At 30.8% G+C, this 25,165-nt stretch overlaps 1 long non-coding RNA gene across 1 annotated transcript; it reads right to left on the reverse strand.

Annotated features, from left to right (window-relative positions):
• Positions 1-11,568: 11,568 nt before the first annotated feature.
• LOC143049217 (uncharacterized) lies at positions 11,569-17,646 on the reverse strand. Its single transcript, XR_012970131.1, has 3 exons — positions 17,524-17,646; positions 13,192-13,244; positions 11,569-11,709 (listed from the first exon to the last, which is right to left on the reverse strand). It is a non-coding gene; the product is annotated as an uncharacterized LOC143049217 (long non-coding RNA).
• Positions 17,647-25,165: the final 7,519 nt, after the last annotated feature.

Here is a 25,165-nt window from a genome sequence, read left to right on the forward strand (position 1 = left end):
GATCTACAAATATGTTAACATGACCAAAATGGTCAGTTGACCCCTTAAGGAGTAAGTGCCCTTTATAGTCATTTTTTTACCATTTTTTCGTAAATTTTTATACATTATTACATTGCAATAAGACGTGTCACGGTACTTGTCTATCCCAAATTCATGTATTTGGTTTTGATGTTATATTTGTTATTCTCGTGGGATTTTGTCTGATGCTTGGTCCGTTTCTGTGTGTGTTAGTTACATTGTAGTGTTGTGTCGTTGTTCTCCTCTTATATTTATGCGTTTCCGTCAGTTTTAGTTTGTTACCCCGATTTTGTTTTTTGTCCATGGATTTATGAGTTTGAACAGCGGTATACTACTGTTGCCCCTATTTGTAATCTTTTACAAAAGTCTTCTCCTCTGAAACTACGTTACTGGGCCAAATTTAACTAAACTTAGGGACAATCTTTATTAGGGTATTTTGTTTTGAAAATGTGTGCGGTGACCCAGCCAACCAATCAAGATGGCCGCCATGGCTAAAAATAGAATGAACAAAGAGGAAAATTGTAGATTTTGGCTTATAACTCTGAAACCAAACCATTTAGAGCAAATCTGTCATTTGATTCGATTATTAAGTTAATGTTTCTACTTATGTCTTTCAGCAAAAAACAGCGAGATCTTCAAAAAGTAACTGAACAGCATGGTGAAGTAAACGGTGAAGTTAAAAAGAAAAATACACAGGATACAGTAAAGGGGAAGAACACAGTTTTAGTTTTGACAGTTTAAAACAAACGGTATGTCGTTTAATAACTGCTTTAAATATTTTTCTCTTATGTAAAAAAGAAAATGTGGTATTATTTCAATGACACAACTCTCCACAAGAGACAAAATGGCACAAAAATGAACAGCTATTAATAATAGGTCACCGTACGTCCTTTAACAATGAGCAAAGCCCATACCGCATAGTTAGTTTTAAAAGGCGTCGAAATAACAAATGTAAAACTTTTTAAACGAGAAAAACTAGCTGCCTAAAGAGGGGGTGGGGGTGGGTGGGGGACGAAAGATACGAAAGGAACATTTAAACTCATAAATCGAAAATAAACTGACAACACCATAGCTAAAAATAAAACAAAAAACAAAAAACAAACAAATATTAGTACACATGACACAGCATAAAAAAACTAATGACTTAGCAACACGAATCCTACCAAACACTGGGGGTTATCATAGGGGCTCCGGAAGGGTAAGCAGATCCTGCTCCCTATGTGGCACCCGTCGTGTTGGGACAGCCACATACATATAGAATGTGGCGGGATAAAACATATAAGAGAGATCCCAACCATGCTTACCTCTAACATCGGACAATCACAGTGTAACAGTACAACTGTTTTTAAGGAGAGTTTTTATAACTCTTGTACTCAAGATTGTTTTTTTTACAAAACGGTGCAAACTAGCTAATTATGTTATGCTTTTAAACTGTGTGTTCATTAGTTATAGTTATAAAGTTTGTTTTTAAAATAAACAAAATATGAAATATTTCTTAAAAACAAAATATTTATGCAAATATGGCCATTTTGGTCTAGTCGCAATTATATATGAATTATACAGCGTTTATAATTATTACTATTTATATAAATGATTTACTTCAGTAACAAGTTAAGAAAAGCAGCACTACACTATAATCTGCGCATACAGATCGGATATCTATTGTACAAGTACCAGGGTGTGCACATATGGACGAGTTATCTATTGCGCCAGTACAAGAGAGACAATTGTCAAATCAGGAGTATATGAAAATATGTGAAGACAGAAACTAGAAAAGATTGTAAGATTTTTTCCATCTTTTATATATCTTTTTGGTTTTAGTTTATCTATTAAAAGTGCATTATCAATTACAAATTTAAATTAAGATTTAAAACTTTTTAAGTATTGCTTAATTTATTATTTTTTACATTTCTTTTATAACATTTTGTTTCCTTATTTTTATATCTAATAAATATGAATAAAACTTTAAAAAATTATAAAACTTTGCATGTTTTCCCACTGAGCATTTATATACATATTTTTATGTAGGCCCCTGTAGAAAGAGGTAGTAACATTTACAATGCAACACCGTTGGCTGACATTACAAACTCACAGATGGTTCGCAACACTGATATGATGCAGGTACTTGATTATTTATTTTTAACTTGCGTATCTTTGTAACAGTATATATAATGGGGAAAATATGCTTAACATTTATAATGAAATAATGTGGATTTATTTATAGACATTGTTTTAAAATTTCAAGTTTCAAGTTTTTTAATTCAACATTAAACTTAGTAGAATACGAAACATTGAAATTTATAGTGCAATAATATATGTATTAGTAATTAATTTTTAATCTTTTTCAGACTGTAGTAAGCCCGTATTGCCGGGAAATATATGCTAAAAGATTTTTAGCCAATGCAATGCAGACCAATTCAAATAAACGGATATATTCTGATTCCAATATTTACACTGACAGAAGTAATTTTATAAGTATACAGTATTATTTTAATTCTGTTATATAAGGCAAAAACATAAAATGAGTTTCACATAGTGTACTATACATACATTGTAGTTATTTAGTTGAAGCATACATAATAATGTAAACACAAAAAATCTATTTGATATTTAATCTGTTGATTTTTTAAAAATTTTTATTGAGAATATAGCATAATAAATTGAATACAACAAAATAATGTACATTTTTAATAAAAACTAATAAGTGCAAAAAGAATTGAAAAAAAAAGAAGAAAATATATTGCAAAAAATATGTCGTTAAAATGTCAAGCAAAACATTATGTGTTTCAAATAATGAATTGCAAGTTATTTTAAAAATGAACTGAAACTAATACATGTACCGTTACTATTTTAACAGAACAGAGAAACATGGATAGGGATTTGTATCCTGTTGAGTTGTTTCCTAGGAAGTCTCAAGTGATTGAAATGCAAACGTTTAATCCAAATATTAATGACACAATAGATTTTAGACCTTAGCGCAGGAACAAATGTATTTTTATCAGGTATTGGAGGAAGGGGATAGTAATGGACATTCAGATGGATGATTATAAAGGGAGAGTGTACACAGAGAAAGACCTTGAGAACCATAAAATCCACTGTTTATCAAAATACTTAATTCATCCGAATTTCCTGTATTAAATATTCATTCATTGCATATTGCATGAATCTATGCACCTAAATTGATATTGTCTTATTTTTTTCTACTTACCTATAGCACATTGCTAAACTCGTAATTATTTCATTTTATTGAAGCAGTTCATAGATATAAGAAGATGTGGAATGAGTGCGAATGACACAACTGTCCATCCAAGCCGCAATTTTTTAAAAGTAAATCATTTCAAGTGAAAATACAGCCTCCAACACAGAGCAAAGGTTCACACAGAACAGCAATGACTAGTGTTAAACAATTCACACGAAAAGTGTGTATCTATATAAAAATATATGTAGCTTTTTAATCATTGTAACAGGCATACCATCGCATGTCAGCGTAGCAATTATTGCACTTTAGCGTATTTGTTAATAATGTATCTTGAAAATGTGACCATCACACTTCAGCGAGTTAACCAACGCACCTCAGCGTGGACCATCGCACTTCAGCGTAACCACCATCGCACGTCAGCGTAGCTATAAACAAGTTAACGTCACAATGTGACCATCGCACTTTGGCATGTTAAACATCGCACTTCAGTGTAACCTCCATCGCACTTCAGCGTAGCTATCAACAAGTTAACGTCACAATGTGACCATCGCACTTCGGCGTGTAAACCATCGCACTTCAGCAAGGACCATCGCACTTCAGCGTGACCATCGCGGTTCGGAGTACCATCGCACTTCCGAGTCCTACACTAATACACGCCGTCATTATGTTATTGTTTCATGGGTAATGCTTTTTTTTAAATATAGTTGTGTCTTGTTATAGTGATAAAGATAATTACTCAACGTAGGCAGCTGCTGTACCTTTTTTTTTAGCATTTATATCTATCATGTATGTTTGCTGTTCACACATCGTTGTCAAAATAATTGAATTGTACACGACTGTCATACAAGTGAGGGGTTTAGCTAGCTATAAAACCAGGTTTAATCCAGCATTTACTACATAGGAAAATGTTTGTACCCTGTCAGGAATATGACAGTTTATCCATTCGATTGATGTGGTTGGGCTTTTGATTTTGCCATCTGATTAAAGACTATACTTTTTAATTCTCCTCCGAGTTCAGTATTTTTGTGATTTTACTTTCTACAACTGTACCTGCATATAGAGGATACTTTTCTCAACTCGATATCCAAGAGTTTTCAGCATCTACTTTTTAGATCATTATGTAACAGACAAATTTGTTGCAAACTCTGCAAACAGATTACTTGGTTATAACTAAGTGAAATATTTGAGATAGTATAACTCAGAATGTATTTTAAAAACTATATGGAAGTTTGGTGCTCCAAACTGTTAAATACTGTGCAGTATTTGGGGTTGCATAATTATTTATGATTATTGCTATAATTTATTGAATGTTTCTATGGTACTTTTTCTCCTCTCTTTTATTGACATTGCAGGTTATTGTTCTGGAGTGGAAAATATTATTCTCCAGACGAGGAACACATAAGTGTATGAAAATCGGCATTTTATGAGGTCAGCCAACGACTTAAAAACTAGAAGAGACACTGAAAATAACGAACAATAATATAAAAACTAACATGTATTCCTTTCTTACAGTTTTGCTTACAATGACTGTCTTTTCTAGAGGTGACGTGAATCAGACATGGATACACAAAAATTCCTAAAATAAAAGATCTTTTCGAGTACTTACAATTTTAGACTCGTTTATCTTGCAATAGTATTCAAACATTTGACTTAACTTTACTTTACGAAAGTATTCCCATTCAAAACTAAATGACAAATTGGGAGAGTTGATCCTGCGTTGTGTCATAAAGAATGGCCAATGCAAGTATCTTGTCTTTTTATTGTTCTTTTCTAAAGACAAATTATCAACTCTTGCCACTGATTTTTTTAGTTTCTACTGACAAAAAAAGATGAGATTTGAGAGTATAAGGAGAAAACCTCCAGTTATTAATTTTTGCGTTTTTCGTTCTACTGTGTTTGGGATTCCATATAGTGGAGTGACAAATCAGGAAAAGTCGCTTAGTTAAGGAGTTTAATGCACCGGAATACCTCACGGCTGAAAATTCACATGAAGATAGAGTAAACATTATACTTTCATTTTAGCCCTGTCGTAGAGTTTTCCCACGGTGCAGTTTGTTGTAAAATCGTGTAAAAGTGAGATTTTCTGATTTTTTTCTTTTTCATTTTCAAACACGAGACGCTTATAATAAATTCCGGAATGAAGATATCATAAAAATATTTGGTATCAGATGAAAGAGTGATGTATCAGCTTTTATTTCACATCAAACTTTAATATCATACGAGCATATAAATTGAAAGAATTGTACGATTTTCAAATGTATGTTACATTTTTGTCAATCTTACCGTCTGTCAAAGTCTATTACATTTCTTATAAATATCACCAATAATAAATTTTCACAAAATATAGTGGAACAACCAATACTTCAGAAGTGTTGATACATACAAGTTTGATTGAACATAAAAATCAACTTTTACGAGCATTTTTATAAAACTCATCACATAGCAGTATTACTACTCAATTTTCACCTCAATGATTCATGTAACGTTCCCCTTTCCTATTTACCCCGATTATATGAAATGCAATGACTTAAATATGAAATTTCTTAAGTTTTATAAAAAAGAATATATATTTGTATCAATAGTTGTGTCGATGTGCTTGAATAAATACAGATGCTAAGTTTTAATAACTTTTGAGCTGCTTTTATTCTTGTTTTTCGAAAATACTAAATTTAAACCACAGTGGAACACATCTGAAAAATTCCGGAAAATTATTGTCGGTGCGAATTCCATTCAATAGTGGGTCTCATTGGGGTCTAAGCGTGACGCGGGATTGCCGATTTTAAGTAAGCGTGACACGTGAAAGTCAAATTATTGTGACTTGAAAACGAGAAAGTCTAGCTGGACACGGGAATTTACATTAAAAAGAGAATTGTTTACGTATACAGTGTAATGAAGCGGGATACAGGAAACTGACAAAACAGTAAGCGGGATCCGGGATCAGAACCCCCAATGAGACCCCCTTAATAAGAACGGGTAAAGTAGCTCAGATCATGTTATTAAGCCTTTACATGTTCAAGAAGAAAACATGATCATGCATTTGAATTAGTGAGAGAGATTCTCAGAAAAAAAACAAGCGTGAAACGATGAATCAACTTTCGTTAAAACACGCTTCATGGCATATTACAATGACTGGCCTGGTATAAAATGTCTATTCTAGAGACAAAATGCATACAACAAGCTAAGCAATTAAGGTATGTTGAGTCATTTGAGCGTGCCAATATTGTTTACTTTTAAATGACGCAAATTATCAGGCAGGGCATCTAGTGGACAGTTTACTCGTAATACATAACTTCAAGGACAAGCCGCCTCGACATTCAGCATGCATTGTTAACTATTTGATGAAATTTAAAAAAATCATTTGCTTCTGATGTTTTAAATTAATCGGGACATGATGTTGCTTTTCAAATACTACTGTACAGCATGTCTACTTCATTAAGTCTACAGGATGATATGTTAGCGAAAGAAAGAAAAAATCATGTTCGTTGTCGTATAGTTTGTACCATTTACATTTGTTTACAGATATTGCATTTTGTGAAAAAAATTATGTGAAAAGCTGTTTATGATCGTTCGAGATTTCAAATTATTTCTATCTTTACAATGAATTCGAACCTCTCTGGTAAATATTTTGCCTGGTTAGTAGATGACATTTTTTTTTCAAATGAATAATGATTACAATGCACTCTCGTTTTGATACTGAACGGAAATGTATACTTAGGCTGAGTGTGTGATATTCCTTTATGAAAAACCAGTACTCCCCTGATAAAAAAATATGGTATTGGTATTGTCCAGTGTCTTTATGTAAAATGGTACAACAGTAATTGGGATTTGGCCAATGACTGCTTTAAAACCATAAAAAAAAAATTGTGGTATTGGATTGCGAATTCGCCACAAAAGACAAAAAATTACACAGTCATTTACAACTATAGGTTGTACATGTTTTAAAATCTCGCGTTTAGCTTCTTCTATCGACACAATTGATTCGCCGCCACCTTTTCTAAGCATGCAACCTTTGACGGCCTTCAACAGTAAGCAAATCCCTTACCGCATAGTCGGCAATAAAGGGCCCGAATTGACAAATATAAAACAATTCACATGAGAAAAAACAACACCGACCTAATTAATGTACAAAATAATAAACGAACAACAAAAATGTGATGATAACCACTGAATAACAGGCTCCTGACTTGGATAAGCCACATACAGAATGTGGCGAGGTTATACATGTCAGCTGGAGCCCACCGCTCCCCTTACATAGGACATTGTATATAAAAAGAATATGTGGTATGATTGCCAATTGAAAAACTCTTCACAAGAGACCAAAATGACACAGATACTCACAACTATAGGTTACCGCACGACCTTCAACAATGAGCAAATACCATACCACATAGTCAGCTTTTAAATGCGTCAAAGAGACAAGTATTTTAAACTGTGGTAGATCCGAATTGTTGTTCAAGTCATTGAATGCAGATCAAATAGGGATTGTAAGAAATTTTTTTGTGCACCTGAAAATAAACATGGGTTGATAAGATAGGAACACTACAACTATATATATATACACTATCGCACTACAATGGTTTTGATTTGGAAGAACATGACGAAATATTTCTAGCGGGATCTTTTCACCATCTATAGACTGTGAAGCAATTTTGTGAAGATTTGTAAGTAACTGAAGTGGCCGATATAAGAACTATTTGTCATTCTAACTGGTTCTTATATTGACACATATTTTGCAGTGAAAATCACTTCCCCGTGTTCACCGCGGATCAAATTATCCCAGAAGCAATGGTCAATCAGTAGATGGTGATCTGAATAAACTCATAAGTATTGTCGGCGCCATACAATGACATCCTCTTTTTTTTCTAGTATTCCGTTACCTTTTCAAATTGATGTGCATATTGATGTCTAGGGAAAGTATATTATAATTATACATTGACAGCAACTTTTGAAGCGTAATATCCATGTGAATATTTATTCACATATATATCGGGCTTTCAAGTTTGCTATATATTTCATTGTTTATAGATATAAGAAGATATGGTATTAGTTCCAATGAGACATGAAGGTCATTTAACCCTTAAAGGCCAAAGTACGGTCTTCAAAACGCAGCCTTGGCTCGCACCGAACAGTAAGGGCTCCAAAAAATTGACTAGTGTTAAACCAATGCATTGGTATAATCTATATAAAAACGAGAAACGAGAAACATTTATGAACCAAATCAACAAACGACAACCTTGTCTGTTATTGTTTTATATAAAATTTAAAAAAAGGGGGGACATATCTTATCGATGTGCAATTGGTCTAGTACCGATTTATTTATTAAAATAAAAACAAACTTCATGTACTATAGTTTCATGAACATGAGGTCTCATTTTTATAGTTCTTACATCCTTTTAAGTCTAAATAATCAGAAAAGAATTTCATAATTTTTTTCCATAACACCATGGACAGAGTGTAAACTTTACAGTTCCTATTTCTCCTCTGTTCTTTATGGTATTTTAACAAAACTTTCCCAAAAATACCTTTATATGTGGCCATATATTATTGCAAAGCTAAATCTTAATTATGAACATTTTTTGTCGATTATTTCCGTAAATAAAGATATTTGTTTCATTTTCGTACATGTTGCAAGCGAGGGTACGTATCACTTATATCTGGTAATCAGACATTAATATGACTAGCTGTATTTGTGGAGCATTCTAAGCGCATGCTTCCATCGAAAAAAAATCTCAGTTAACATGAGAGACTACCGAGAAATTGTCCAAAATGTCTAAAATTTGCAATTTTTTAAAATCCCCCCTTTTGACCTTTAATCGCAATTATCAAAAATCTGCACCACTTTGGCATTCGACGACATGCCTTACTAGAAGGGTATTATATTTATCTTCAAAATAAGACCAAAATTAGCCGTGAGGTATTTCGGTGCATTAAATTTTTAAATTTACCTTAATTGTCACCGTACTAATAACCACATTGCGACTTTTCATTATGTTTGTAGTAACTGCTTTATATCTATAATTAGCTAAAATATGCGATGTCTAAGAACTTTTAGTTTTGTTTTATCTATGTCGTAGCTTACTAGCTGATTTCGAGTATTTTAAAAGCAAACAGCGTAAGAACATATAAAAATCATTTTATCATATTAAATAACAATTCGATTTATTACAATAACAAAATACGATATTAAAACATTAAAACAGTAAATAAAAATTGTTTGTTAACATTTACATCTTAATATCGATCAAATGCTATTGTGGATGTGCATTGTTAACATGATATGCCCTATCGACAAAAACGAGTATACAATCTTGTAACATGTTTAAACATTAACTACGGAAAACACTAAAAAGGAAATTTTTGAAACTGTATTTCTTCAAAATGTACGCCTGACTTAAATTGTTAGGTAGATATGCAAATATATTGAAAAAAATACCAGAGATTGCTTAAATGACAATGAAACCTTTCTTGTATTTCAGTGTCAATGTTGCTAACAAATATTTATGATAATTTATAATTAGTTACAAATATTATAAAAAAAATCCCCCCCCCCAAATTGCATTGAAATAAAAACTTATGGGGTAGATTGGTTAAATAAGTCCAAACCTTATTTGCTGAAAGCCTTGTTACCCCCTTTTTTTACCACACATGCTCGAAATATTTAAACTTTTGACCAAACTTTTTTTTTACCTTCAAATGGTCGAAATATTCAAATGTTGACATTTTTTATTGTAAGGACTTGGGACATTTTACGAAACATCGATTTAACCAATAATTTTGCCTCAAACTAAAATTTGAAAATGGTACAAATTTGAACATCAATCTAAGAAATAAGGGAACTTTCAATGTAAACCAACTAAGAGAAATGAATCAATTTATAGTTTGATTGTTTCTTTACAATATTATTATACTGACCGAAAGGTCTATATATATACTATAAGCCTTAACCTGTACACGCTTGAACATAGAGTCAAAGTCACACATTTCCATTCCTGCTGATGAAAAGAGCTGGAGAAACTTTTCTGTTTTAGATTCACCATAGATAGAACTTAACAATATTTAAATGAAGTAATTTCTTACAGGAACCTTTTTGTGTTGAGTCACCGTAATAATTTGTATGTTTTATTGTTGTTTTAATCATGTCTGTTATTTGTCGTTTTGCTGTTAGAGAATATATCAGGCGTCTTTCAATTGTAAATATATTGTTAACTTTGTAATTTTGTCAAAATTGTGGATAACTGTATAATGTAAGACTAACAGCTGTGTCATTTTTAAACTGTTGATGTTAAAGTGTTTATCCTAAACAGCCTTCTAAACTCTTCTCTAATTTCCGGTATTCTCCAAGCATAAATAAAAGGATTCGATAATGAATTGATCAGAAATGGAAATAAAAGTATAATTCGAATTTGCAGTGTTAGAGGTGTATTCGATAACACTTCTATCCAATACGACGCAACAAAAGGTGATGTTAAAACCACAGTTTGAAAGGCAATAATGAGAGTTGTAAAAAATGCTCGAATCTCCCAAGACTTTTGTAAATGTGTGTTGACATCAGTAGGTATAGCGACATCGTTTGGTGTCGTACAGCTGTCGGTGTTATTTCTAAAATCAATCATTCCATCATTCAAGTTCTCTTCATGCACCCAGTTATCTTTCTTTGGTGATACTTTATTATCGAAGTTTGTGTTAGCTTTCGAATGATCTACATGAATTTCTATATCTCTTATTATACTGACTGAAGTAGCATCTACCCTATTTAGGTTATGCTTAATGTCAACAGAAACGTGTTTCGGTGAAACAGCGGGACTTTGTCCTGTTGTTGAAATAGAGGCCTGCAAATGGCTAGTTATGTTTTTCTCCTCTTTCACAACGCCCATCGGGGCAATTGTTCCTTTAAAATATAATTTCCATATAAGAAAACTAGTGATCGCTGACATTATGAATAATAGAATTATAATAACAGTTATCGGTAAAAGATTAACAATTACGAAAATATAAAAACTGTCCCCATATACAACAGGAGGTCTACAAATATGCATGAATTCGTCATGAGGAGTCAATATCGTTCCACAAAACGAAACTATAAGTATAAGGCACAAAGATCCTCCTATGTATTTGTATTTGTTTTTATCAAATGTGTCAACTATTCCAAAGTTATACGACCTCACAACCAAATACCTTTGTAAACAAAGAAGGAATATCAAACAATAATTTGATTGCAGACCGAATGTAACAATAAATATCTGTAGAAGACACGAGCCTACGTGTTCATGTTTTAATACAGTTCCTAAGGAAAACATTGTTGATGAAATCCCTAAAGTAATATCGCTGAAAAACAACACCAAAATCGTAAGATGATGGAAAGTTTTCTTGAGAGCCTTAAAGCAAACAATGATGTAAGTGATGTCGATTAAAACCGACACTGCTGCTAATGATGTGAATAAAACTGTAACTGTAGTACCAACTTCATCATCCTGAAGTCTGGTATCTGTTTCCTGAAAAATCAAATAAAAACACGTAACTACCATTTTACTTTGCATATATGTCCTAATTCGTATGTATTGCGTGTATTTGCACGTGTGAAAGGTACGTATATACTTTAATGAATGTCATCAACATATAGCTACATATAAGTTTATGCAGTAAATTCCATTTACCTTAAATTCTTGATTCCTGATATTTATCAATATAAAAAGATAGTACATAAGTCAAGATTAATTAACTAAAGGTGTTTTATCGCATATATTTTTTATTTTGCTGTTTAACTTTGGTTCCGAAATTATGGAATACGTTCAACAAAAAAAAACTATTTCCACGGTAACACAGTATTGGAATACGACTTACATTTACTAAATGATTTAATATTTGACTTATTTGTCTACATTAATATTTGTGTTCCAATAGGTCTGTTTTAAATCAGTAAAAGAGGGACGGAAGATACCAGAGGGGGAGTCAAACTCATAGTTTGAAAATAAACTGACAACGCTAAGGCTAAAAATAAAAGACAAAAGACAAATAACAGTACAGAAGACACAACTAAAAACTAAAGACTAAGCAACATGAGCACCACCAACAACTTGGGGTGATCTCAGGTGCTTCGGACGGGTAAGCAGACCCTGCTCCACATGTGGCTCCCGTCGTGTTGCTTATGTAGTTATAAATCTGGTTAATAGTTTTGAGTAACCATCCTTTATCTAGGCAATTAAGATAGAATAGACAAGCTAAACATTGTGCAAACAGGATCGATTTTGTAAGTATATACACAAAAATATCTTTGTTTAAACGTATAATAAACTGAGCGATAGAATATTAAAATAAGAGAACATAGCTTTTTAAAGTGCTGTCTAAAAACAGAAAAAAAAATGGGTCATCGCACTTGCATTTGTTTACTTGCTATATCCTATAAGCTGTATTGCTTTCGGAATAAAGTATTATTATATAGCAAGGTATGTTAAAGAGAATTTTTTTGAAAGGTCGACGTTTGTTCCAAAATTTCATGAAAAGTTCTTTTAGGTAAAGAGTATATCGGGAAACTATGTAGAACTATCAAACAAATGCAAAAAAAAAATGGTTTCACTTATTGAAATTTCCTCGTAAAGATAAATTTGAGTAATCGACCGTGATGATTCAAAGTGTAAATATGTTGAATAAAGAAATAACGTGTCCTTTTATAAAAAAAACCCCACCAAGTTACCATGAGACAAAACTATTAATTAGATCTAAGTCTTTTCTGCATACAAATTGCAAATTTGGGTATGTTTGGAATAGTCTATCTTATTTAAATAACAACGCTGTATTCTGTGAATGACTGTTCAGTACGTGTTGTTATTGTTTGTTGATGATCTGACGTAGTGTTCATATTTAATGATGACAAATCGCAATATTTGGAATTGTTTAAACAATCAGTTAGTTAGAAATTAAGGCACTACATATGCATCAATCTAGTCCTGTCAATTTTTTTGACTGTTTGTACTTACATTCATAGTGTACTAGTAACTCTGCTTTTTTATAAATTCTAATAGCATTTGTCCTGAAAAAAAATGTTATTAATTAGTTCTTGAATAAACTAAATTCAATTTGGGTATTCATCATGTTTTTAAAGCATCTGCAATACTACACATTTTATTCAAAAATGCTTATCTTTTCTGTTTCAGATATATCCCAACATGTAACTTATAAGTTGAAGGATTGTTTATGATGTGGATTATCAGTAATAGTTGAGCTTCATTCGCTTTCTATTGGCTTTTTTTTTTAACTCGAATTGTTATATTTATAAATCAATGAGAAATTTTTATCCGTTATGCATGATGTTCCTATAGAAGTAAAGAGGCTTAGTTTTTCTCGTTTGAATTGTTTTACATTGTCATATCGGGGACTTTTATTGCTGACTATGCGGTATGGGCTTTGCTCATTGTTGAAGGCAGTACGGTGACCTATAGTTGTTAATGTCTGTGTCATTTTGGTCTTTTGTGGATAGTTGTCTCATTGACAATCGTACCACATCTTCTTTTTTTATAAAGATGTACAGATTGTTTTTTTGGAATGGACATTTGTAAAACGACATAAGTAATATGCCAGCATCATGATGTTATATTTGAGTTCGTTTTCAATATTTCAAACAATATTGTTTTTCGATATGATTGTGTTCAAAGAAAGTCGTCAATAAAAAAAAGCTTTGGATAGCAAGTTTCAGATTCTTATTCTCCAATAATAATTTTAGCAAACTGTACATCATACTTAAAGAATCCATAATACATTTTGGACAATGATTTAATTTTGGATGTAATATGTCTTCTTATTGGCCATGAGAATTTAGTTTATAAGTCATTTTATATTATCATGTGACCGTTATGCCATCAACGATTTATTCATGATTTACTACATAAGGATGTTTCCTCCTTTTTTATTTTTTTTATTTTTTACCAGATATTCGGAATCCTCTTGTTTATTCCATGCAGTACTATCAAAAACCTTTTCTCACAATGCCCTACTTTTTCGTTCCATAACTTGATAACATATAGTTTGAAATGTCATTTTTAAAATCTTATATAGTCCATGTTCATTTTTTTTTTATCATTTAAAAAAAAGGAGCCAATGTTAAGTGTGAGAAAAATCTAGAGAGAATTATTTCCCGCTAAATTTTTAATGGCTTTTATCTCAAAAACAAGCACACAAATCCCTAATTTAGTTCTGCTATTTTGGATTCTTTATTTATATTTTATCAATTTATAACAGTCTTTTAAAAGCTTGTTATTTTGATACAGAGTAGCGAACATCCTTAGAAATGGAATTTAGAATTAAACTATGAGGCGTGATTGTAATATGTTTTTCTGTCTTTTCTAAGTTATATTAAACATTTGATGCAAACTTTAATATCCGAAAACCCACGTTATTTGGTGTGTACTACATATTTGATGTTGTTTCAGCATAGACAGTAAAATGTATGACAGTAATACCTTTAACAAAACAATATGATCGAAGTTGCCTTTTTTTCGCAATGAACACTGTCACCATAGCAGCAACTAATAAGTTCAATTATTTTTGTTCTTGCATTGAAAATAAGGTAAAATATTAACATTGTCAACGTAACACAGGTTGAACAGAAATTGTCACAATTTGCTGAAGACACTACTTTGTTTTGATGGGAGTGAAAAATCCAAACAGGAATATCTTTTATATTAGATATAGGAAGATGGGGTATGATTGCCAATGAGACAACTCTCCACCCAACTAACAATTTATAAAAGTAAACCATTATAGGTCAAGGTACGACTTTAAACACTTAGATTTGGCTGACATCTAACATCAATCTATAAAGGGCCCAAAAATTAGACTGGTTTGCAAATTTTATGGACTGAACATCAACTTCACAAACAAGTTAGTAGGTTTGGAAGCTTAACATATAATCGAGTTATATTATGTGCTGACAGAAATCTGTCTCGGGTGTAACTACTTTGAAATAACAAGGTATCAGTTTTGATTTAGATCTCGATAAAATTGAAAAAAAAAATTAATTTGGAAAGAATTGTACAGATTAAAGATACTTTAAATTAATGGACTAAAAGGAATTTAAATGTAATAGGTAGAATAAACTAAATATTTTTAGAGAATGAATGAACGTATTTATAAATACATATATATCTTACCTATACATAGAGTTACGACAGATATTTTAATCAAAGATTATTTTGAGAGAGGTTTAAAAATGCTTCATTTGAATATGTTTAGAACTGCACTTAAATATACAAGGACAAGAAGGATTTTGCAGAGAGATAATACTATCATTGCAAAATATTTTCGTTTCAAATATAGATAAGAAAAAGTTTTTTCAATTGAGGTTTTGATGATATTAGATAAATTTATATGACAATATAAACACATTGTTTTGAAAGATGTACAACGAACCTAGAAAATAATAATTCAAAAATAAAGAAATTTTACTTATGATTCATCTTTATCAAATCCATTGAGGCTAAATGATAACATGAACAAGAATGTGTCCAAAGTACACGGATGCCCCACTCGCACTATCATTTTCCATGTTCAATGGACCGTGAAAATAGGTTAAAAATATAATTAGGCATTAAAATTAGAAAGATCATATCATAGGGAACATTTGTACTAAGTTTCAAGTTGACTGGACTTCAACTTCATCAAAAACTACCTTGACCAAAAACTTTAACCTGAAACTCGCACTTTTATTTTCTATGTTCAGTGGGCCGTGAAATTGGGGTCAAAAGTTTAATTTGTCTTTAAAATTAGAAAGATCATATCATAAGGAACATATGTACTACGTTTCAAGTTGATTGGACTTCAGCTTCATCAAAAACTACCTTGACCAAAAACTTTAACCTGAAGCGGGACAGACGGACGAACGAACGAACGAACGGACGGACGGACGGACGAACGAACGGACGAACGGACGCACAGACCAGAAAACATAATGCCCCTCTACTATCGTAGGTGGGGCATAAAAATGGTCATAAATCAGTAACTTACCAAGACTGATTGAAAAGTTTATACGATTTGTAGATGATCTCATAGACCAAAATGGATGGTATATATGTCAATGTATGTATAATTCTTTTGATCAATTTAAGCAAAACTTTAACATGAACACAAATTTTCTAAAACTAAACTGTGTTATTTCGGCAATGAAAAAAGCATCTACTATAATACATTGGAGAGTAGGATAGTTTTTATAATATATAATAAATAACTGAATTTTAACAATGTTTATGCACTTTGAAAACCTGCAAATGAATACATGCTAATAATATAATTACTTATGACTATACACCAATATTTTTTTTTTAAAAACAAAATATATTGCCATGTTAAGTCTTTGGTCGGTGTTGCAAGCTGCTACGAAGGAAATCTGTATAGTGAATTTAACTAACATTTTTCATCATGACTATGTTACATCTATTTTCTTATTCTTCCTGATAATTATGATTATTTATTCATCTATTTATTTTTATAATTTTTTAACCTTTTTCTTTTGAACTCTATATGTCAAATATATCCAATTATGATGTAAATATGATAATGACATTGCATACATCTTATTATACATGTATTATATTGTATGTATGCCACGCATATGTTTTAATTGTAGGAAAATAAAAAAAAATTTAATAAAAAAACCCATGGATAATTTGAATAACTAAAAAAAAAATGGTAACATAGAAAGTGATTATAAAAAAAACATGGATCGGTATAAAAAAAATTTGAATGCAAACAATGTTATAAGTGCAGTCAGGAGGACAGTATGTGTTTAATTATTGTACGGGGTAACACACAGTTATCAGTTTAATAACGCAACCGCCACAATTGTAAGCATATCAAACGCCAAAAAAAAAAAACGACCAATAAAGTCACAAAAATATTGAGACAATATCAGAAAAGTGAAAATTAAATTACTCGAACCCACAACATATCTAATTGAATTACCTCAGCTGGTTAGAAGGTTGTATGGTCCGAGAAATATAACATTTACATGAGACAAGACATAGCAATTGTCATACTATTGAATACTGTTAATCAGAAATTATTGTGATGTTTTTTTATCGCAAAAAAATACGACATGGCTATCATTGCAATAATTAGATTTTTTTTTTAAATGAATTAAACAGGATTTTTCTCAATATCGCAAAAATTAAAATCGCAATAATAAATGAATGCAATAGTTTCTGAATTTTAAGTACATTTGTACTTCCAAATTATTAATTGCAAAATCCAATGTCTAGCATAAACTACAAACTGAAAACTAGAAAAAAAAAAGAAATTTGCCATTAAATCAGTCTTACCTCAAACAATGTTAAATTCATACACGTTTTGACCAGGCAGTACATGTAAACGTATCTTTTTTTTAACTTTGATTATTGATACTAATTAACAATAATTCTGAACAATCGTATATCTGTATTGACGACGTATGTATTAGCAGGTGAATATAACTAATAATTGTATATAAAGGTGACTATACAAATGAACTGGTAAATTGTTTTTAACACCCTTTTCATCTCATTGCTATATTCAATAGCCAGTGATACAACAGAAATTAACACCTCATTAATATCATGTCATTTTTGTTATTTTGCATGTTTATATTTATTCAATATTAACCGATTTTCAGAAAATGTCTATTTGTGTATGGTACTTACAAAATACCTCGGGAATGTGAAGTCTAAATATTTTTTGTAATATTGATTTTTGTGTTTTTATGCATTCAAATACAGCATTTACGGCTTACATGTACATGAATAAATTATGCATTCCTAGATTAACTGTACACACAAAAAACTTAATGGTTTACTGATGTCCAATTGTCACAAAACTATTACGCCGATTGATTGATTGTTGGTTGCTTATCGTTCAGTGGTCTATTACGACGATATGAATCAATATATAAAATGAGGCATTGACCTGACGTACACAGGGAACAGGACAGGAATAATCGATTTTATTTCGTATGCAGCAAATATCTTGCCATCTGATTGGTCAATTACCCAAGTGTGAATAGCAGTACACCCTTGGTCATCCAGGGATAAAAATATTGCCAAAATTCCGACAAAAATAAAAATTTGCCAAAATTAAGAAAAATAAAATAGGAAAATATTACGCTTCAGAAGAAATACATTTGTTACCTTTGTGTAATCAGGGGTGTAAGTAATCTAACACCGCTGTTGAAAATGTTAATCAGAAATTATTGCAATATTTTTATTATCGCAATAAATTCGACAGAGCTTTAATCGCAATAATTGAATCTCGTATTATGATTTTTTTTGTATGAATTAAACAGGTTTTTTCTCAATATCACAAAAATTAAAATCGCATTTTAGTCTAAAATGACAAAATCGCAATATTATAAAAAGAGGCAAATGTTTCTGTATTTACAGTACTTTAAAATTATTTATTGCGACATTTAAGGTCTAACATAAATTACAGACGGAAAACTAGAAAAAAAAATATTTGCCATTAAATCTTACCTTAAACATATCATTTAACAGTAATTCAGAACAATTGTGTGTCTGTATTGATAAGGTAGGTATTAGCAGGTGAAAAAAAAATTTGAATGCAAACAATGTTATAAGTGCAGTCAGGAGGACAGTATGTATTTAATTATTGTACGGGGTAACACAAAGATATCAGTTTAATAACGCAACCGCCACAATTGTAAGCATATCAAACGCCAAAAAAAAAGACCAATAAAGTCACAAAAATATTGAGACAATATCAGAAAAGTGAAAATTTAATTACTCGAACCCACAAAATATCTAATTGAATTACCTCAGCTGGTTAGAAGGTTGTATGGTCCGAGAAATATAACATTTACATGAGACAAGACATAGCAATTGTCATACTATTAAATACTGTTAATCAGAAATTATTGTGATGTTTTTTATCGCAAAAAAATACGACATGGCTATCATTGCAATAATTAGATTTTTTTTTAGTGAATTTAACAGGATTTTTCTCAATATCGCAAAAATTAAAATCGCATTTTAGTCTAAAATGACAAAATCGCAATATTATAAAAAGAGGCAAATGTTTCTGTATTTACAGTATTTTAAAATTATTTATTGCGACATTTAGGGTCTAACATACATTACAGACGGAAAACTAGAAAAAAAAAGATATTTGCCATTAAATCTTACCTTAAACATATCATTTAACAGTAATTCAAGACAATTGTGTGTCTGTATTGATAACGTAGGTATCAGCAGGTGAATATAACTAAAAATTGTATAGAAAGGTGACTATACAAATGAACTGGTAAATTGTATTTAACACCCTTTTCATCTCATTGCTATACTCAGAACAGAAATTAACACCTCATTAATATCATGTCATTTTTGTTATTTTGCATGTTTATATTTATTCAATATTAACCGATTTTCAGAAAATGTCTATTTGTGTATGGTACTTACAAACTACCTTCGGAATGTGAAGTCTAAATATTTTTTGTAATATTGACTTTTGTGTTTTTATGCATTCAAATACAGCATTTACGGCTTACATGTACATGAATAAATTATGCATTCCTAGATTAACTGTAAACACAAAAAACTTAATGGTTTACTGATGTCCAATTGTCACAAAACTATTACGCCGATTGATTGATTGTTGGTTGCTTATCGTCCAGTGGTCTATTACGACGATATGAATCAATATATTAAATAAGGAATTGACTTGACGTACACAGGGAACAGAACAGGAATAATCGATTTTATTTCTTATGCAGCAAATATCTTGCCATCTGATTTGTTAATTACCCAAGTGTGAATAGCAGTACACCCTTGGTCATCCGGGGATACAAATATTGTTGCCAAAAAAAATAATTGTTGCCAAGAAAAATAAAAATATTGCCAAAAATAAGAAAAATAAAATAGGAAAATATTACGCTTCAGAAGAAATACATTTGTTACCTTTGTGTAATCAGGGGTGTAAGTAATCTAACACCGCTGTTGAAAATGTTAATCAGACATTATTGCAATATTTTTATTATCGCAATAAATTCGACAGAGCTTTAATAGCAATAATTGAATCTCGCATTATGAAATTTTTTGTATGAATTAAACAGGATTTTTCTTAATATCCCAAAAATAAAAATCGCATTTTAGTCTAAAATGACAAAATCGCAATATAATAAAAAGAGGCAAATGTTTCTGTATTCACAGTACTTTAAAATTATTTATTGCGACATTTAGGGTCTAACACAAATTACAGACGGAAAACTAGAAAAAAAAGATATTTGCCATTAAATCTTACCTTAAACATATCATTTAACAGTAATTCCGAACAATTGTGTGTCTGTATTGGTAACGTGGGTATTAGCAGGTGAATATAACTAATAATTGTATAGAAAGGTGACTATACATATGAACTAGTAATTGTTTTTAACACCCTTTTCATGAACTAGTAAATTGTTTTTAACACCCTTTTCATCTCATTGCTATACTCAGAACAGAAATTAACACCTCATTAATATCATGTCATGTTTGTTATTTTGTATGTTTAGCAATGTCTAGCATAAACTACAAACTGAAAACTAGAAAAAAAAAGAAATTTGCCATTAAATCAGTCTTACCTCAAACAATGTTAAATTCATACACGTTTTGACCAGGCAGTACATGTAAACGTATCTTTTTTTCAACTTTGATTATTGATACTAATTAACAATAATTCTGAACAATCGTATATCTGTATTGACGACGTATGTATTAGCAGTTGAATATAACTAATAATTGTATATAAAGGTGACTATACAAATGAACTGGTAAATTGTTTTAACACCCTTTTCATCTCATTGCTATATTCAATACAACAGAAATTAACACCTCATTAATATCATGTCATTTTTGTTATTTTGCATGTTTATATTTATTCAATATTAACCGATTTTCAGAAAATGTCTATTTGTGTATGGTACTTACAAAATACCTTGGGAATGTGAAGTCTAAATATATTTTGTAATATTGATTTTTGTGTTTTTATGTATTCAAATACAGCATTTACGGCTTACATGTACATGAATAAATTATGCATTCCTAGATTAACTGTAAACACAAAAAACTTAATGGTTTACTGATGTCCAATTGTCACAAAACTATTGCGACGATTGATTGATTGTTGGTTGCTTATCGTCCAGTGGTCTATTACGACGATATGAATCAATATATTAAATGAGAAATTGACTTGACGTACACAGGGAACAGGACAGGAATAATCGATTTTATTTCTTATGCAGCAAATTTCTTGCCATCCGATTGGTCAATTACCCAAGTGTAAATAGCAGTACACCCTTGGTCATCCGGGGATAAAAATATTGCCAAAATTCCGAAAAAAATAAAAATTTGCCAAAATTAAGAAAAATAAAATAGGAAAATATTACGCTTCAGAAGAAATACATTTGTTACCTTTGTGTAATCAGGGATGTAAGTAATCTAAAACCGCTGTTGAAAATGTTAATCAGAAATTATTGTAATATTTTTATTATCGCAATAAATTCGACAGAGCTTTAATCGCAATAATTGAATCTCGCATTATGAAATTTTTTGTATGAATTAAACAGGATTTTTCTCAATATCGCAAAAATTAAAATCGCATTTTAGTCTAAAATGACAAAATCGCAATATAATAAAAAGAGGCAAATGTTTCTGTATTTACAGTACTTTAAAATTATTTATTGCGACATTTAAGGTCTAACATAAATTACAGACGGAAAACTAGAAAAAAAAAGATATTTGCCATTAAATCTTACCTTAAACATATCATTTAACAGTAATTCAGAACAATTGTATGTCTGTATGAATTACGTAGGTATTGGCAGGTGAATATAACTAATAATTGTATAGAAAGGTGACTATACAAATGAACTAGTAAATTGTTTTTAACACTCTTTTCATCTCATTGCTATACTCAGAACAGAAATTAACACCTCATTAATATCATGTCATTTTTGTTATTTTGCATGTTTATATTTATTCAATATAAACCGATTTTCAGAAAATGTCGATTTGTGTATGGTACTTACGAAATGCCTTAATAAACTTGTATATTGTTTATCACCCTTTTCATCTCTTTTCTATGCACAGTTGCCTATGATACAACAGAATTTAACACCTAATTAATATCATATCTTTTTTGTCTATATTTATTCGATATAAACTGATTTTCAGAAAATGGTAATTTAGGTATGGTACTAACAACATGCATTGGGAAGGTCCAGTCTAAATTGTTTTTATTAATATTGTTTTGTTGTTGTTTTTATACATTTAAAAATAGTATTTACGGCTTACATGTACATGACTAAATTATGCATTCCTAGATTACATTTAAATGGCATCGTCAGCATGTATAATGGAAGGCGATAAACACTTTAGAATATACACCACCTGCTGGATATTTTTACCTGGGCAAATATCTTATAACGTAACAAGTATGAATGTAAAATTCTCGATATGGTATATTCAGGCGAATATACATGGTATCTCTGGACTGGGGAATTTAAGATATTTTGATCTCATAATGTAACATGTAAATTTATTTGTGCAAAACTTCTTTAAAATGAGTTGACTTTGAGCATATGTTTATTTTCAAAACCAGGGACAAATAACTGATTTCTCAATTTTAGACCAATCTCATTATTTCCAGCAGTGGGCAAAGTATTTGAAAAGAAATTGTATTTAAAAATGTATTTAATCACTTAATTAGTTATATTTCAAATATACAAAATGCGTTTCTGTTTCATATTTGCCTTTTGAGAATACTAATGCAGGAGTTCCACAAGGCTCTGTATTAGGTTCCCTACTATTCCTTATTCATGTATATGACCAGAGACATATAATACAATGTATTATATGTCTCTGATATGACATAGCTGGTAATTTGATAAGTCTAACTCGATTGTGTGCTGATGAAACATCCCTTTCTTATTCAAGAAATAGTCCTAACACAATAGCGAATGTCTTAAATAGCGATTTAGAACAAATTTTAGCATGGTCTAAGAGATTGGTTTATTGATTTTAATCGGAACAAGACAATATGCTATTCTCCTGTACAGTAATTCTTCTCCAGATGATATTAAAATAAGAACTTCAAAATCAAGTAGTAGAATTGGGGTCCGTAGAAATACCGCAAAGGACCTTCTTAGTGCACTAAGAACAAAAATGTGCATTAAGGACCTGATGGAATGATACAACTGTCACAAGGGACATGGCATCAAGAAATAGACTTTGTAAAAATTTCATAATTATGTCTTTTTTTATTGGAGAGTTATTTAAGGTTTTCTCGACACGTGCCTCAATCAGTTGATTGTCACCTGTGTAATCGGTAGAAGTTCATGTTCGCCCAACCTTGACCCGTTTATAATCCGCTTGTATACTGATTAAACATGTATATGGTATTTCAAATTGTTCTGGTTTTTTTTTTCCGTTTGTTTGTTCCTGCCGTGTTTATTCTGTATTTCTGTCTGTTATATTTTTTTTACTTCTAATGTAATGGCGTATTTTCAACTCATATATTTTTTTTTATCCTTTTAATTTTAAAAAGACAAATAATTGTGAACTCTTCCCGGAAAGGTGAGGATGATATTTGGTTGCTTAAGGTCCAGTGGCCAATATTTCATTCATTTTTCTGATGTCAACCAAACCTCACAGCAAGGATTTTAAAAGGATAGAATACTGGCAAATGCAAAAAGATTATTTTGACTATCTTTGAGGCCTTGGTCTCTATATGATGATTTATTATGTTTTAAGGGAGACTAAACTCATGTTCTACAAAAACAAATATATTCAGTTTTAATGAGGGTTTAGTCTAATCTAATTTCTGATGTGATTTACTGAGAATGTATCATTTCTGTTGATAAGAGGCAGCACAAAAACATGTTTATCTTTAACATGTTGTCAGGTTAAATACATATAGGGTTAAACATGTTTAAATTTAAACACTTTCCTTCACGTGTTTAGGAGAGGAACATATTGAGGATAAGAACTTATTTACAAATGCATTACAAGTAAAAATATGTATAGCTTGATGTTTAGGCCCTAAACACATTTTAAGAGTGTAAATATGACTTATTCATTTCCATCTACTTCATTTTAACTTTTGTGGAAAACCATACCACATCTCCTTTCGCTTATTTTTGTTGTATATATTCATATGTTCATACACCACTTTCATTTATTTCCAAATCTTAAAATCATTTATTTCCACAGTTGTCCAGTTCTTTAGCGTCTCTTAAATTAATAATCATGGCAGAACGGGCTCTAGAGTCATATGATTAAGTTAACCAAATTTTTAAGTTCTCCCACATTGTGCATTGTATTTCTTACATCACTATGCTTATTACATTATAAATGAAAATGGTATTCATCTTCAATATATTGTTAAAATAAAGATGAAATTTTTTTTATTCAGTAATAAATTTATCGTTCATAGAAGACACTTATGATTTATATTCTCTTTTTAAAACATAAAAAAGTATTTACCGCTTGAAGTTTTAAAATTTCTATAATACTTTTGTAATCGGGTTTTGAAGAACCCTACGGACGCCACATACTTTCATATGTCTTTCAAGGTATAATGAAAGTAGGTATAGGAAATGAAAGCTCAGGAGCATTTTTTTTTTCTCAATTTGTATCTCAAAATTGACCTCGTTACAAAAAAAGAAGCTTACATATTCAGTTTGCTTAAAAACAAATTTTAACAAAGGCAAAGTAAACACAAAATTCAATTTTTAATTTGTCTTTCATCAACTTGAAATTATACCATGCTAAACCGTTAGACGCATTCAACAAAAACCATTAATAAATCAATTAGTAACGATCAAAAGACAATTTTTATTGGATAAGGTTGATTGAACATGATGATTGGTGGGTGGCAAGACAATTGTTTATTGGATAAGGTTTATTGAACATGATGATTGCCGAGTGGCACGCGCCGATT

The sequence above is a fragment of the Mytilus galloprovincialis genome, chromosome 10, assembly GCF_965363235.1.
Source record: "Mytilus galloprovincialis chromosome 10, xbMytGall1.hap1.1, whole genome shotgun sequence".
In the NCBI taxonomy this organism is placed as follows: domain Eukaryota; kingdom Metazoa; phylum Mollusca; class Bivalvia; order Mytilida; family Mytilidae; genus Mytilus; species Mytilus galloprovincialis.